This window comes from Bos javanicus, chromosome 4 (assembly GCF_032452875.1).
Source record: "Bos javanicus breed banteng chromosome 4, ARS-OSU_banteng_1.0, whole genome shotgun sequence".
Lineage (NCBI taxonomy): Eukaryota > Metazoa > Chordata > Mammalia > Artiodactyla > Bovidae > Bos > Bos javanicus.
Window position 1 is genome coordinate 10,874,132 of NC_083871.1, and position 13,026 is coordinate 10,887,157.

Below are 13,026 nucleotides of genomic sequence, written 5' to 3' on the forward strand. Positions count from 1 at the left end.
CCTGCCTCTTGAGAAATCTGCATGCAGGTCAGGAAGCAACAGTTACAACTGGACACGGAACAACAGACTGGTTCCAAATAGGAAAAGGAGTACGTTAAGGCTGTATATTGTCACCCTACTTATTTAACTCATATGCAGAGTACATTATGAGAAATGCTGGGCTGGAGGAAGCACAAGCTGGAATCAAGATTGCCGGGAAAAATATCAATAACCTCAGATATGCAGATGACACCACCCTTATGGCAGAAAGTGAAGAGGAACTAAAAAGCCTCTTGATGAAAGTGAAAGAGGAAAGTGAAAAAGTTGGCTTAAAGCTCAACATTCAGAAAACGAAGATCATGGCATCTGGTCCCATCACTTCATGGGAAATAGATGGGGAAACAGTGGAAACAGTGTCAGACTTTATTTTTCTGGGCTCCAAAATCACCACAGATGGTGACTGCAGCCATGAAATTAAAAGACGCTTACTCCTTGGAAGGAAAGTTATGACCAACCTAGATAGCATATTCAAAAGCAGAGACATTACTTTGCCAACAAAGGTCCGTTTAGTCAAGGCTATGGTTTTTCCAGTGGTCATGTATGGATGTGAGAGTTGGACTGTGAAGAAAGCTGAGTGCAGAAGAATTGATGCTTTTGAACTGTGGTGTTGGAGAAGACTCTTGAGAGTCCCTTGGACTGCAAGGAGATCCAACCAGTCCATCCTAAAGGAGATCAGTCCTGGGTGTTCACTGGAAGGACTGATGCTGAAGCTGAAACTCCAATACTTTGGCCACCTCATGGGAAGAGCTGATTCCTTGGAAAAGACCCTGATGCTGGGAGGGATTGGGGGCAGGAGGAGAAAGGGACGACAGAGGATGAGATGGCTGGATGGCATCACCGACTGGATGGAGTGACTCTGAGTGAACTCTGGGAGCTGGTGATGGACAGGGAGGTCTAGCGTGCTGCGATTCAAGGGGTCACAAAGATCAGACACTTTGAGCGACTGAACTGAACTGAACTGAGTGACTGAAGAACAACAAGAACACAAAATACAACAGTGTGATGAAAAATGTATATGAAAATGTTCAAACTCATTAGTAATTAAGAAAACAAAATTTGAGATTTTTAACTTTTTCTGATAATTTTGGATACTATTAAAAGTTAGCAAAAATAAAGAGGAATGGGCATTCTTATTCATACAGAAAGTCGTTGGTAAGAGTGTACACTGACAAAGGCTTTTAAAAAGGAAATTTAATAGTATCTCTGAAAATTGTAAATGAACATACTTCTACTTGTGAACTGCTAGGGATCTATTGTCTCTTACTCCTTTTGTTAATCACCAAGTTCAAATATTAAATATTATACAATTGAGCTTCCAACTAACTCTCCCTCCCTCTTAATTCTTCTCTTCTTAAGTTCAGCTTTATACTATGAATACTTACAGACAGATCTCCCTAATTCTCTTTTCTATTATACACAGACATAGATATACCCATACACACATACAGCTATGCCACAGCACTGTAACAGCCCCAAGCTGGAAACAACCCAATTGTGTAACAACTATAGCATGAATAAAGAATTTATTCACAATAAAGAAAGCAAAGGACTATTAAACACAAATATCAACATAGATGACCCTAAAAAAATACTGCGGGATAAAAGAAGCAAAAAACCAAGAAAACAAAAAGTATGATTCTATTTAAACTATGTTCAAAATAGGCAAAACTATACTACCTTATTTAGGGATGCATAGGACTTCCCTGGTGGCTCAGATGGTAAAGCGTTTGTCTACAATGTGAGAGACCTGGGTTCGATCCCTGGGTTGGGAAGATTCCCTGGAGAAGGAAATGGCAGCCCACTCCAGTACTGTTGCCTTGAAAATCCCATGGACAGAGGAGCTCGGTGCAGGCTACTATCCATGGGGTCGCAAAGAGTCAGGCATGACTAAGCAAGCGACTTCACTTTCACGTTCATCTAGGGGGTAAAACCATAAAGAAAAGCAAGAAAATAAAATGATTTCCGTAAATGTTAGGCTAGTGATTATGATGGGTGGGGGAGGAGGAAGGGAGTTGTGATTGGGGGGGTGAATTCAAGGAGACTTTAGGATGTGATTGACCTTAGACTTCTTGACAGACTTTTTGACCTTGATGGTACTGACATGTTAAACCGAATGTAAGTGTTTCATGCTTTTCTGTATTCTCATAATTATAAAAAAAAAGTCACTGAGAAACTTTCTGAGGTGCTGGCAGTCTTCTATTATTCTTTTCTTATTTCCAGCTTTGTTGAGATGTAACTGACTTATACCATTGTATAAGTTGAACATGTATAATCCATTGATTTGATACATTTGTAAATCACAAAATGATGGCAACTATAATGTTAGCTACCACGTCCATCCTGTCACATATGCCGGTTGCACAAATTTTGCCTTATCATTTTGTAGACTAAATTTGCATCTGACTTCCACATTTTTTGATTTGTTGTATTTGACTTAAAAATAAAATTTAAAAACTTCTATGGATTACTTGCTGCCTACAGAGTAAAGTTCTGAGTCCTTCATCTGAACTTTCAAATGCCTCCATCTACTGATGACTTTTCAGCCTCTCTAATCCTAACTCCCACTACTACCTTCAGTGGAAACCCAAAAAACCCCAAACAAAACAAAACCAAAAAAGCCCCAACAGATACTAATTTTAGTAAAATGCCTTTACAGAAAAAAGAAAAGACAGACAGAAAATTGCCCTTTCCTCTTACTCTGTATTTGAAAGTAAATGGGCAAGGATTATGAATTGCCTACCACATGTTTTTCTAAAATGAATCAGAGCAGGATGAGATGCCTGCTTAGTCTTTGGCTATAATGAATGTGTGTCTGTGACAGCATTCTCAAAAAGAACGTATTTCTCCCAAGTTACTATCTAGCTGGCATTCTGATTAAGACTTTTCTTTTAGGCCAAATAAGCAATAAAAAATGGTTGAAGGCAAGCATATGTGATGTTACATGCTGGTGTGTGTCCACCAAAACACAGTGGAAACTAAATAAATGACCTGAATTGAGCCCTGAGTCTTCACGCACAGACTATCAGTTTCACACTTAGTCATAGTTAACTTCACACATAGATGCCACTGAGACAACCAGGGCCAAATGTTCCTGGAAAATGGGACTTCTTAGACATTCACAGACATTTGGTGCAAATACCTGCACCCCATGCTTTGGGTGGAGATCTCAGCAAGAAAACTGATGGGCAGCTTCCAGGGGAAAAAATGAGGGAGGGGCAGGATGTGGTCTTGATGATTCAGAGGCGCCCCCCCTGCCCTCCCCCACCAGTTTGAGTCAGCATGCAGCCACATGGCCCCACATGGGGCAGCGACAGCTCCTGATGAGTTGTCATACGAGGTCCTCCCAACCTGCCTTCATTAAAGCACTTGGTGATTTCAGAAGCCCACATCACATATGAGTAGTTTTACCCTTTCTAAATTGGTCAAGCAGCAAGTGGTTGACGCTTTCTGATCTACAGGATATGGTGGCACGGGGTGCTGCTGGCCATTTTGATACTTGCTTGCCTTCCCTTGTCCTTAAAATGATAAACTTCCATCACTCATTTGGAGGCAGCTTAGCATGGCTTCCCTGGTGGCTCAGACGGTAAAGCGTCTGCCTGCAATGCAGGAGACCCGGGTTCAATTCCTGGGTCGGGAAGGTCCCCTGGAGAATAAAATGGCAATCCACTCCAGCACTCTTGCCTGGAAAATCCCATGGACGGAGGAGCCTGATAGGCTACAGTTCATTGGGTCGCAAAGAGTTGGCCACAACTTCACTTTCACCTTCACTTAGCATGGCAGTTGAGCCCCTGGATGTTGAGCCCCTGGTGCCAAGCTGGCTGGGCTCAAATCCCTGCTCACCACCCCTGGACTTGTGATTTTAAAAGTGTGCATAAATCCCTCCTTTTTGCCCCAGGGCATGAATTGTGTGCTCTTCACATGATTGGTGCAGGAGGAGCAGAGGGTCATCCTTCTGGTTCAACACTGGCAGCAGTCAGAGCAAGCTCCAGCAGGGCGGTCCTACTGCTGGCTGCGTCCGGGTTCCAGGGCACGCAGAGTCGGTCACACTGTCCAGAGATGACCATCAACTATCCACGTCTTGGATCTGGAGTACTGTCCACGACTGCATCGTCCTCAACCCGTCCATGCTGGCAACTCCGGGAGTTATCCAGTCACCTTTTAACACCTTCTTTTCTGCTTCAACTTTGGCTTTTTTAAAATATAACTAAGATTACTGACTGATACAATGACCTTGGAAATTTTTATTATGTTTTTCTCAGCTTCTTTTCTCATCTGTAAAGTAGCTTAGTAGTATCTATCTCTTAGGGTTAGTAGGAGACTTATAAATATGTTACTGCATGCAAGTGTTCATTATGGTACTGGTGCACAGTAAGGATCCCTAAAATATTAGCTATTATTATTAATTTGTGGGGCACAAGAAGTACATAGGACTGCTTAAGTAAGAGTGAAACGTGGTACGAGAAAGTCCTTGTCATTTATCTTAGAGTTAAGAACTGTAGCTTGGAGTCTTAGAAATTAGAGCTCATTCATTATATGTTAGCTTCAAGATTCAAGTATTGTGACCCCATCTGACTGGTTATGTTGAAGAAATAACTCCATCTTTATTGCAAAGATAGGATGAAAACTAACCTAGGAACTTTTGTGGCTTTAATTTATGGTTGGCTGATTTAGGCAACCACAAGTATTTTGTTTTCCTTATCTAAATTTGACACGTAGATCAAAAAGGGCACACATCTAAGTTTATAACTTGATTATCATACAAAGCAAAGTGTTGAACATTACCAATACTACAGAGGCTTACCCTGTGTTCCCATCCTCAGAGGCATCACTACACAGATTTCTCTTACCATAAATTTAGGTTGCCTGTTTTTGAACTTTACATAAATGAGATTCTATAGTACGTAATCTTTTTGTTGCTAAATGTTACATCTTTTGAGATACATCCATGTTGCACACAGAAATAGTTCTTTACATTGCTACATAGAATACATGCCACACTTTATTTGTCCATTCTACTGTTAATAGACATTTGGGTTGCTTCCAGTTTGGTGCTATTAAGAATAATGTACTGAGAATATTCTTGTAATTATCTTTCATGCTCATATGTATGCATTTCTTCTGGATTTACACCTAGGGGTTGAATTGCTTAACCACAGGGTAGACATATGCTTAATTTAACTGGCCACAAAATTTCAAAAGTAGTTTTACCAGATCACATTCTCAAGAATTCCAGGAGTTTCTGTTGCTCTATATTCTAAATTCTGTATCATCAACCTCTTAAATTTTAGCCTTTCTGGGATGTGTGTAGAGATATTCTGTTATGTTTTCAACTTGAATTTTCCTGACAACTAATGATGTTGAACACATTTTCATGTTCACTGACCATTTGCATATACTCTTTCATAATTCTGTTCATATCGTTGAGCCTTTCTTTAAAAAAAAAACGGAGTCAATTTTTTTTTTATTGAGTTACAAGAAATCTTTATACACTCTGGATATGAGTTCTCAGTGTGATTTATAGACATAAAATACCTTTTCCGACTTTGTGTCTTGCCTTTTTATTCTCTTAATAATTTCTTTTGATGAATAGAAGTTTTAAAGTTACAATATATCCAAATGATGTCTTTTTCCTATTATGGTGTTTTTCCAAAAGAAAATAGACTTCATTGTTTAAAGCAGTCTTAGGATCATGGAAAAATGAGCAGAAGGAAAGAGCTTTTATTCCCGTATACTCACCCCTACTCACCGAGTTTCCCCTGTTATTAACATCATGCATTGGTGTGGCACATTCCTGAACACTGATGAGCAAATATTGATACATTATTATTAACTAAAGTTCATAGTTTACATTAACATTTCACTCTTTATGTTGTACACTTTTTTGGTTTTGACAAATGAATCATGGTATTTATCCCCCATTATAGTATCATACAGTATATAGCATATAGTATCATACAGCCCTAAAAATCTCTTGTCTTTCTCTTCATCTTCCCTCTCAACCCTTGATAACCATTGATCTTTTCACTGTATCCATAGTTTCTGCTCCAGAATGTCATATATTTGGAATCATACAGGATGTAGCCTTTTCAGACTGACTTCTTTCACTTATCAATACACATTTAAGGTTCCCCCATGGCTTCATATCTCATTATTTTATACTGAATAATATTCCATTGACTGGATATACTAGAGTTTATTTATCCATTTACCTACTAAAAGACACCTTGGTGGCTTCCACGTTTTGGCAATAATAAACAAAGCTCTTATAAACATCTATGTACAGGTATTTGTGTGAACTTAAGTTATCCTTTTCTCTGGGTAAATACCAGGAAGTATGACTGCTGGCCACCCAAGATAGATGGATCATGGTGGAGAGTTCTGACAAAATGTGATCCACTGGAGAAGAGAATGGCAAACCACTTCAGTATTCTTGCCTTGAGAACCCCATGAACAATATGAAAAGGCAAAAAGATATGACACTAAAAGATGAATGCCCCAGGTTGGTAAGTGTCCAATATGCTACCAGAGAAGAGAAATAGCTCCAGAAAGAATGAAGAGGCTGAGCCTAAGTGAAAACAGCACCACCCAGTTGTGGCTGTGACTGGTGATGGAAGTAAACTCTGATGTTGTAAAGAGCAATACTGCACAGGAACCTGGAATGTCAGGTCCACGAATCAAGGTAAGTTGAAAGTGGTCAAACAGGAGATGGCAAGAGTGAACAGTGACATTTTAGGAATCAGTGAACTGAAATGGACCAGAATGGGTGAATTTAATTCAGATGACCATTATATCTACTAGTGTGGGCAAGAATCCCTTAGAAGAAATGGTGTAGCCCTCATAGTCAACAGAAGAGTCCAAAATGCAGTACTTGGGTACAATCTCAAAAATGACAGAATGATCTCTGTTCTTTTCCAAGGCAAACCATTCAATACCATAGTAATCCAAGTGTATGCCCCAACCAGTAATGCTGAAGAAGGTGAAGTTGAATGGTTCTATGAAGACCTACAAGACCTCCTAGAACTAACACTAAAAAAAAGATGTCCTTTTCATCATAGGGGACTGGAATGCAAAAGTAGGAAGTCAAGAGATACCTGGAATAACAGGCAAGTTTGGCCTTGGAGTACAAAATGAACAGGGCAAACGCTATCAGGGTTTTGCCAAGAGAATGCACTGGTCATAGCAAACACCCTCTTCCAACAACACAGACAGGACTCTACACATGAACATCACCAGATGGTCAATACCAAAATCAGATTGATTATGAAGATGGAGAAGCTCTACACAGTCAGCAAAAACAAGACGGGGAGCTGACTGTGGCTCGAATCATGAACTCCTTACTGCAAAAACCAGACTTAAATTGAAGAAAGTAGGGAAAACCACTAGACTATTGAGATATGACCTAAATCAAATCTCTTGTGATTATAGAGTGAAAGTGACATAAATTCAAGGGATTAGATCAGATAGATAGAGTATCTGAAGAACTGTGGACGGAGGTTCATTAACATTGTATAGGAAGCGATGATCAAGACCATCCCCAAGAATAAGAAATGCAAAAGGCAAAATGGCTGTCTGAGGAGGCCTTACAAATAGCTGAGAAAAGAAGAGACGTGAAAGACAAAGGAGGAAAGGAAAGATATATCCATCTGAATGCAGAGTTCCAAAGAATAGCAAGGAGAGATAAGAAAGCCTTCCTGTGTGACCAATGCAAAGAAATAGAGGAAAACAATAGAATGGAAAAGACTAGAGATCTCTTCAAGAATATTACAGATACCAAGGGAACATTTCATGCAAAGATGGAACAGAATAATAAAGAACAATAAAGAACACAAATGGTATGGACATAACAGAAGCAGAAGATATTAAGAAGAGGTGACAAGAATACACAGAAGAACTATACAAAAAAGATCTTATTGACCTAGATAACCACGATGGTGTGATCACTTACCTAGAACCAGTCATCCTGGAGTATGAAGTCAAGTGGGCCTTAGGAAGCATCACTAGGAAAAAAGCTAGTGGAGGTGATGGAATTCCAGCTGAGCTATTTCAAATCCTAAAAGATGATTCTGTGAAAGTGCTGCACTCAATTTGCCAGCAAATTTGGAAAACTCAGCAGTGGCCATGGGACTGGAAAAGGTCGGTTTTCATTCCAATCCCATAGAAAGGCAATGCCAAATAATGTTCAAACTACCGCACAATTGCACTCATCTCACATGCTAGCAAAGTAATGCTCAAAATTCTCCAAGCGAGGCTTCAACAGTACGTGAAATGAGAACTTCCAGATGTACAAGCTGGATTTAGAGAAGGCAGAGGAACGAGAGCTCCAATTGTCAATATCTGTTGGATCATAGAAAAAGCAAGAGAATTCCAGAAATACATCTATTTCTGCTTCACTGACTATGCTAAATCCTTTGCCTATGTGGATCACAACAAACTGTGGAAAATTCTTAAAGAGAAGGGAATACCAGACCACCTCACCTGCCTCCTGAGAAACCTGTATGCAGGTCAAGAAGCAACAGAACTGGACATGGAACAACGGACCGGTTCAAAATTGGGAAAGGAATACGTCAAGGCTGTATATTGTCACCCTGCTTATTTAACTTATATTCAGAGTACATCACGTGAAATGCCAGACTGCATAAAGTACAAGCAAGCATCAAGATTTCTGGGAGAAATATCAATAACCTCAGATGCACGGATAATATCACCCTTATGGCAGAAAATGAAGAGGAACTAAAGAGCCTCTAGATGAAGGTGAAAGAGAAGAGTGAAAAACCTGGCTTAAAGCTCAACATTCAGAAAACTAAGATCATGGCATCTGGTCCCATCACTTCATGGCAAATAGATGGGGAAAATGTGGAAACAGTGACAGACTTTATTTTCTTGGGCTCATTGGAAAAGACCCTGATGCTGGGAAAGACTGAAGGCAGGAGAAAGGGATGACAGAGGATGAGATGGTTGGATGGCATCCCTGACTGGATGGACATGAGTCTGAGAAAGCTTCGGGAGTTGGTGAGGGACAGGGAAGCCTGGTGTGCTTCAGTCCATGGCGTTGCAAAGAGTTGGACACAACTGAGCGACTCAACTGATGATTGTTAAATCAGATGGTAAAATTACATTTAGTTTTGTAAGAAACTGCGTAATTGTCTTTCAAAGTGCACCATTTTGCATTCTCATCAGCAACGAAGAAAAATTCCTCACCAGCTTTTGCTGGTGTCAGTGTTCTGGATTTTGGTCATTCTAATAGTGGTGTAGTGGTATCTTGTTTTAATTTGTACTTTCTTTCCTGGTGACGTACATTGTGGAGCTTCTTTTCTTATGCTCTTCTTCAATCTGTACATTTTCTTGGGTGAGGTGTCTGTTATGATCTTTGGCCCACTTTATGTTTGTTTTCTTATTGTTGATTTTAAGACTTCTTAGTATATTTAGAATAACAATCCATTATCAGGGATGTCTTTTACACGTGCTTTCTTCCAGTCTATGGCTGGTCTTATCATCCTCCTGATATTTTGCAGAGCAGAAAATTTTAATTTCAGTGAAGTTCAGTTTATCCATTCTTTTTTTCATGGATCATTCCTTTACTGTTGTGTGGAAAAAGTCAGTGCCGTAATCACTTAGGTTTTCTTCTGTTATCTTCTAGGAGTTTATAGTTTTAGGTTTTACATTTAGCTATATGACTCATCTTACGTCAGCTTTTGTGAAGGGTGTAAGGTTCTTGTCTAGATCCTTTCTTTTTTTCTTTTAGCGTGTGGACGTTGTTCCAACATCATTTGTTGAAAAGACTATCTTTGCTCTACTGTTTTGCCTTTGTTCTTTTGTCAAAAATCAGTTTATTTATGGGGGTCTATTTCTGGGTTCTCTACTCTGTTACCTTGATTTACTCGCCTCTCCTTTGACCAATATCACACTGTCCTGACTACCATTCCCTAGATACCTCCAGTGTGAAACTCAGAGCTCATTATACACAGGATGGAACTATGGTCTAAGTGGCTACTTGGACTTGTGGTCTGTAGAAGCAGAGACAGTTCATATGACCAATTTAAAATGTACTAGTCTGTCCCCTTTCAGTGGCAAGTTACAGAAAGCCAGTTGCAACTTAAGCAAAGGAAGGAATGTTTTGGCTCTCAAGAATGAGGAGGATCTGAAGTGGAACTGGGATCAGATATATCCCAAATCAACATCAATTTCTCCCTTTTTGTCTCAATCTCTTCACTTGTCTTCCTCATTTAGTGGATTTGAAACAAAAAGAAAAATAAAAAGCCCCAAATCCCCACATTGTATGCCTTCAAGAAAACTTCATTTCCTTCAAGTGTTTGCTCAAATCTCCCTTCTTCAGTGAGGCTGACCAATTCTCACTTTATTCAGCCAAAACTGTTCCCTCTATCCCAGCAGTCCTGATTCATTTCACCATGCTCTATTTTCACATTTCCCTGCTTACCACTTCCTAAGATAGTGTAGTATTTTCTTATTTATGTTTTTAATTTATCTATCTCAGCTGGAATGTTACTTCTACCAGAGTAAGGCTCTTGTGTGCTTTATTTATCAACATATTCCAAATCCTTGCTTCTCAGGTAGTTCAAATAGTAAAGAATCTGCCTGCAACGCAGGAGACCTCAGTTTGATCCCTAGGTCAAGATCCCTTGGAGAAGGGCATGGCAACTCACTCCAGTATTCTTGCCTGGAAAACCCCATGGACAGAGGAGCCTGGCAGGCAATAGTTCATGGAGTCACAGAGAGTTGGACACAACTGAGCAACTAACACTTCCTTTTTCCGAACACCTATAATAGGGTACCTAGAGCATCCTCTCATGGTAGGTGCTCAATAAATACTGTTGAGTGAATGAAAGGGAATTTATTATATCACATAAGAAGAAGTCTCAAGTTGGGTGCTCCCAGGATTTTCCGTTCTGTAGCTCAGTGGCCTAATTAAGAACCATGTTCTTTTCATCTTCTCTGCCTGCCATCCTCAGCTTGTCAAGCTGGTCTCTCAGGTTAGCTCCTGGCACGGTTGCAGGATGGCTACTGCAGTTCCAGACATCACATCTCAGATACATCTAGCAGAAGCAGAATGATGGCTATAAGTTGCTTTCTTACTTATCCCCTTTTATTTTTAATCAATGAGGAAACAAAGTATTTTTTTTTTAAACACCCTTGCATATGCAATATGTGTGTGTTAGTCACTTAGTCATGTCTGACTCTTTGTGACCCTGTGAACCGTAGCCCACCAAGCTCCTCTGTCCATGGAATTCTTTATGCAAGAATACTGGAGTGGGTTGCCATTTCCTACTCCAGGGGATCTTCCTGACCCAGGGAAGATCCTCAGGTCTCTTGAATTGCAGGCAGATTCTTTACTGTCTGAGCCACCAGGGAAATACCTGAAATTAAAATAAATGCATATAATTGCATTAGTTTCTAAGCTAACCCTTATTGACGAGAATATATATTCTTGGGACCTCCCTGGTGGTCCAGTGGTTGACTCTGCACTCTCAGTGCAGGAGGTACAGGTTCAATCCCTGGTCAGAGAACTAAGATCCTACATGCTGTAGGTATGCCTCCCACAAAAAAGTATTTATTCTTAGCATAAACTACTTAATTGCAACAATATTATTTTCGGAAGAAGCATGTCAATGTAAATTTATGAAACATTAAGGCACTTTGGATTTAGAAAGTGTAATAATTTGGACACTGTGCTTAAAAAGTTTAATAGCTAGAAAAATTATATTTAAAAATTCATATCAGTTACTTGTTTTGATAAAATTCTGAGAAAAAAACACACATAGAAATATGCCATAAGGATGAGTAAGGGGAGAGGCATCTTGAGTATATTAAAGACAAAGTATCTTTAAGACAATGAAAATGTACTTAAAAATACAAAATTTGTACAAAAGCATGATATAGCCAAAAACACATGGAAAACAATTTTTATATATTTTTTGGTCTGATTCATTGAATACATATTTTATGTAACTTAGGTTACAGGTCAAATGGATTAAGAAATTCACTTTTGCTAGGAAAATAAGATATTGGTAAGGGAACTGTCGAGCTCATTTAATATTACTGTTCTGAAAAAATGAAGAATAATTAATCTGAAATGTTTAACACACAGACTTTATTGGTTACAATTTTGCTTAACATATGTAATATGGCTCCTGCTTATAAAATCTGAAGAGAAACTAACCACCAGTCACCCTGCTAATCCATGGGGTACTTCTGGCTGAATTAAGTTTGTCCTTGTTAAAGAAATTATCTTCGTTTTCTTCCCCTCTCAGGAATGCATGTAAAACAGTTCCTGTCTCGATGCACGCCTAAGGCAAAAAGTTCAGTGCTCAATTACCTGCTGTCTGCAGTCTCGTATTTTGCAGTGAGCCAGTGAAACAGCATTTTAATCAGACGTCTTGACCCATGCTCTTCTGTTTTCCTTTGCAGCCTTGCAAGCTATTTGGCATATGAAGGTCCTGACCTGAGAAAACCATCTTGGATAACCGTGGCAAGGAGAAGGAAAAATGCAACAGCTAGGAGATTTCGGTAAACAGTAGAATCATGCCAACCTAATCTGTGTTAAAATGCTTGGAATGTGGGAGCCGCTGATGATGCCTGTTGTCTGTGTGTCTGACTGAATCCTTTCTTTTCTCAGAGCAGCAAAGCAAAGCCTGGGAACCAGGCCAAATGCCTGCCACTTACCTTAAATTGATCAGCTACTTTGAGATTAAAACCCCTGAGAGCTGCCACACCGTGAAAACAAGGCCTCCTTCACATTAAAGGCAAATTGCGACTTTGGGTTTGCTGTGATCTTTTTTTCCATTTTATCCAGTTTTTCACAGTGCGCACTTTTTTTTTTTTTCCTTTCCATTTATGCTCCAATGTAGAAGCCAATAGTTACAGCATCTTGGCCAAGCATTCATTAAGGTTTATAAGAACAAAATTTATGGTTATTTAGCAGTTGGCACAAAGACAGACTTGCTGAAGAAAGAAAAAGGAATACAGGTGGGA

General features: G+C 39.5%; 1 long non-coding RNA gene across 1 annotated transcript; it reads left to right on the forward strand.

The window, feature by feature from the left end:
* Positions 1-12,447: 12,447 nt before the first annotated feature.
* LOC133245826 (uncharacterized) lies at positions 12,448-12,813 on the forward strand. The gene is made up of 2 exons (XR_009735779.1): positions 12,448-12,561; positions 12,671-12,813. It is a non-coding gene; the product is annotated as an uncharacterized LOC133245826 (long non-coding RNA).
* The last annotated feature ends 213 nt before the right edge of the window (positions 12,814-13,026 follow it).